We start from the raw sequence: 5,000 nt of genomic DNA on the forward strand, positions 1-5,000 counted from the left end.
AAAGGACCAACTCCCACAAGTTGTCCTTGATTTTCCATGAGTGCCATCACACACACACACACACACACACACACACACACACACACACACACTATAGATAAATGCAAATTAAAAGATAAAAATTGTACACAGTGATAGATATGAATAAATAATACCATGTAGTAAACAAAATAGGAATTTTTTTAAAGATAAGCATATTCTTACCACAGCCATACTCAAAGATTCTCCATTAAACTTGTAACAATAACAACAATCAAAACATTTTTTCTTAACTTTATTCTCACTTCTATTTTCTAAAAGTTTCTAGGATGAAAGAGGGGAAAGGAAATATGACAGAGAAAGATACAGAGGAAAAGAAGGAAGAGAAGAAAATAGATGATAAGAAAAAGTACCAGAGAGAACACTCTAGAGAAACAAAAGATATGAAGAAACAGGAGTAGGGTAGCAGAGAACCCCAAGAAGGGCTTAGGCCTCAGAGGCGCATGCTCAGAGCAGTGCCAGAGATGCACGCTCAGAGCAGTGTGGGTCACTCTGCTATGGGCCTCGCTCTGTACCAAACAGCACACAATCAGTGTGTCAGACAGCCAAGCTGCAACCTTTGAGAAAATATTCATTTTGTCTCCTGGGGGGGGGGAAAATCACTTTTATTATAAATAAAAGCTAAAATTTATATAAATAACTGATTTAGAACATATTTACAGGACAATGTTTCTTTGAAAACCAAAAGTGATTCACCAGCAAAATTCACAATTTAATAGCAATGTAGTTCATACTTTTTCTAATTTGACAATAAAAAAATGAGAAATTATTAATGAAAAAGTGGTCCTAAGTGGAAATAAAGAAAAAGAAAAGAATTCCAGAGTGAACTTCTTCTATTTCAAACAAACAAAAATAAAAATACTTTCATTTTAAACACTGTATTTTCTGTATTTTTCCATTTTGGTAAGTTAAAATATAGATTAATTTGATTCATTTCTATATCATGGGAAAAAAAACAATCTGCCAAAATAGTTCAGTCATTTTCAAAATTATTTCTGAATCAAAGACTATAGATTGTTATATTTCATTTTATCACAGTACGCAGCACTCTGAATGAGTGCTCTAAAGTCAGTCAGTTGGAGATTGAGAAAATAAGATCAGGAACCAAAGACTTTAGACCTGCCTTTCTAAATAAGAGAAAAGAGTTGCCCTCGTGTGTTTCTGGATGCTTTGTTATTTAAAATGTTCAAAAGTTGTTAGTTTAATCCCTTGTTCTTTGATAAGCCAATAGATTGATTAAAATAAATTGGGAGGGGGAGGGTTGGAGTTCGAGCTACAAAAATATGTCATTTTCTAACAATCATTGACCTTAAGAAGCTGGCAGTCAGACAGCAACTCAGAGACAGAGAATGACATAGTACCATTTCATTTCATGAGTGCCAGTGTAGGTAGATTAGATGAAAGATATCACAAAGTCAGAAGAAAAAACAAGCAGGAAGGATGGGAGGAGTGGGTAGATGGAAGAATGGGTGGAAGTAAGGAGAGTGGGAAAAAGGGAAAGTAGGAGGGAGGGAGGGAGGGAGGGAGGGAGGGAGGGAGGGAGGGAGGGAAAGAGGGAGGAAGGAAGGAAGGAAGGAAGGGAGGGAGGGAGGGAGGGAGGGAGGGAGGGAGGGAGGGAAGGAGAGGGGGCAGATTGGTATGGAACATGCATGTCTACACATAGCTATAAATATGCACCATTCATGAAGGTGATCTTTTCTTGAGAATCTTACTCTTTCTTTTCGAATAGCCCCTCGTTGCTTGTTCTGTAGTCACTTAAATCTCTGCATTTCTCCATGTAAAAGTGCTCTGTGACGAATGCTCACGAGTGAACATTCTAGGACAGTTCTATGAATGGAAGCATAACATAGTGTTCCCAAACTCACAGTCAGATTCCAGCTGATGTACAGGACAGGACTTGTAATTCTTTCTATGCTACTGTGACTGGATCGGTATTTGGCCGAAGTATACTGTCTGCTGTCTTTACAACTTCACAGATTAGTAGTCAGTCCTCTCACTGTGCAGAGTAATTTAATTTTTAAGCTTCTAATGACTTGTGAATTTCTTACAGACTGCTATGACACAAACAAATATTCCCACATCAGGACCATGAGGAAGTTATACATGCATAGATTGGATATATGGGATACATTCACATTTTAATTAGATTCTGGCCTTCTCGGAAAAGCTGCCATCTAAAAGATAAGCCATGTAACACACATCAAATTACATTATCTGTTTTCCTAAATATCTACCAAAACACATCTTAAAGTTCATATAAAAGGTAGAAAAATATGTCTGAAGGATCTCAAATATTTAATGAAAACTGATAATATCATCTAAATCCACAAATAAAGGAATGCATGTGAGACACGTGTGTGTGTGTACACAGTAGCACACACACACACACACACACACACACACACACTAAATAAAACCAACCAAACCAACCCACCAAAATCTGCCACTAATTATGCTTCATGTTCAGATTTCTCAGTAGCCTTATGTGAAAATATGTACAATTTTCAAAATTCAAAATGTCTCCATTTCTGTGATCAATTTTAACCAACACATTTTTTTATTACATTTTGAATACTCTAAAATTATTTGCTTTTTGCTACCAGGAGCTACGTAGGAACCTACTTATCAAAAAGAAGAGTGTGTGTAAAAATCTTGGTACTACGCTATTTATCAATATTCAGAAAAAAAGTATCACACTTTAAAAGTTCTGGATTCACACACAGCTATGGGTTTCTCTAGAGGAATTCACAGAGATTTTTAAGCCTAGTGTTAACTGGCCAACATAATTACTACTGGCTATAAAATCTGATGCAGGCAAACATTCCAATGACTGTCTTGTTCATTTAATGACATCTAGTTCACAAAATGTGTGGCAGAGGAAAGGGAGAGAGACCTGGGATACTTTCTGTACATGGCAGAAGAAGGTCTGATTAGCTTACCTTAGTGCTAGTAAATACTGATACTAGTCTAGCTCCTTAAGAATAAAGGAAAAGAAACAGCCTATATTTCTCGGAGAGATTTCTCTTTTTCTCTCATCTTGTATTTACTATATTGGCATACTTAATCTTACAGTGATCCTGCCAAACATGGAATGTCATTTATCTTGATTTTGTTACCAGGTATATTAATCAATATTTTAAAGCTTTGGTCTTCCAACAAGTACCAGATAACAGAAACTAAAGATATAGTTATGTAAACTAAAAGGAGAGAAGAAAAAGTCTGAGATTTTCTTGTGATGAGTCATACTGAAAAGAAAAATTGAGGCATTATTCTCTAAGGGGTAGGTGACAACTTTACGTTATTTTAAAGTACATATATAATAAAGGTATTTGTGAATTCTTCCTGCATCTCATTCGAGGGGTCAGAAAGTTGTTAGGACAGACACACTGCGAAGACCATGTCTCTCAAGTCAATCTAAAATGTGAATGTAGAAATCATAAAAAGGAAAAAGAATGTGTTTGACAGAATCATGTTGCCTTTTTACAGCTGAGCACCATGGCAGCCTTTCTGGAAGTGTTGGGTTTCCACACTAGGTGCATCACTGAATTAAACATCACCATTCTGTATGATTAAACATCCCTACTATGTGTGGGTGACTGAAAAGGTTTTCAGCATGATGTCAGTCCAGTCCTTTATTAAATGTGCGATGGAAAATGTAGTCAGGACCTGTAGATGAACTTCACATGGAAGTCATCATTTCTAGGATATGGTGTCCCCTACCGTATTGTTTGCTTCAGATGTTCAGACAAAGAGAGTCCTGACCTCGGCACTTTAAAAAAAAAAATAGTGACTCCTTGTGTAATCAACGCAAAAGGAAGATTCTCATTACAGTTTTGTTCCCATCATGACACACAAGGGTAGGAAACGTCCGATTCTCCTTGATCAATACCTTGTGCTCTCCTCAGCTTTACACCTGCAGTTTATAGTCATGTAGGAAATGATCATACTCAATTGACAGGTTTGGTCCAAGTTCCAGGCTTGGTTGCCTATAATGTCTATCATAAGCATAGCTTTCTGAAGGCTTCCTGGTTTTGTCGCATTCAAAAGAACTGACAACGAACCGAGTGGCATTTGCAGGCTTTTATCAAGTACTGAGCAGAGTATTTAGAGAGATCTGGGGTGGACAGTGCATATTGCTCTTTAATGCAGTCTGTTAGCACAGGATAATTGTGACAGGGACAGAAGAAGGACCAGCAGAGTGCAGGGATAGCTGTGAGCAGAATCTACCACTGCTTATTTTCAACAATATTCTTAAGATACTAATTTTAATATTCAGCCATGTAGCTACTTTGCTTCAGGAGGCAGAGTTTGTCCAACTTTACCCTTCTCATAGTTTCAAGCAAACATCCCACAGAGGTTTTAGCCTTTTCTTTAACATTGGAGGGAATCAGGCTGTTCATACAGGCCATTCGCAGAGACTTCAGACAACTGATATATAATATGCTATACCACATGTGTAAAGGCCAGAAAAAGCAACTTCTAATCTCACTCTGGCTAATCAAGCTGCTCAGATTATTTTACATACTTCTTTGGTTTAGGCCTTGACATGCCCTTGTTTTCCTTTCTTCTCAAAGCTAAAGTTCCTCTCTTTGATTAGCTGAAACATTTGCATGGTCACTACACATTTTTCATTTTATAAATCATTATGCATTAGCAGTCTTGATCGCCTAGCTTGACTAATCCTGACGAACTGAAATCACAGCTGAAGGTCAAACTCCATCCCACTGCACATTCATATTCAAACAAATGTGCGCCATTGTTCATTAGAGCCCTGGAATCATCATCGGGAAGAAGTTACTGCTGATCTCACTCGCTCTCTTTATTCTTTTCAAACTTAACCTACACAATGGTGACGCTTAGACAGATAAGAGCAGAGTACAAACAAAATCAATAACACTTTTCAACTGAAGTGCCCAGTTTTATTTTAAGTTGTAAAACCCAGAATATCATCAGTAATTACA

At 37.2% G+C, this 5,000-nt stretch overlaps 1 protein-coding gene across 8 annotated transcripts in view; it reads right to left on the minus strand.

Moving 5' to 3' along the window:
• Nucleotides 1-5,000, minus strand: part of Foxp2 (forkhead box P2) — a 511,758-nt gene that overhangs the window by 62,401 nt on the left and 444,357 nt on the right. The window lies entirely within an intron of this gene.

The sequence above is a fragment of the Arvicanthis niloticus genome, chromosome 15, assembly GCF_011762505.2.
Source record: "Arvicanthis niloticus isolate mArvNil1 chromosome 15, mArvNil1.pat.X, whole genome shotgun sequence".
NCBI classification, from domain to species: Eukaryota; Metazoa; Chordata; class Mammalia; order Rodentia; family Muridae; genus Arvicanthis; species Arvicanthis niloticus.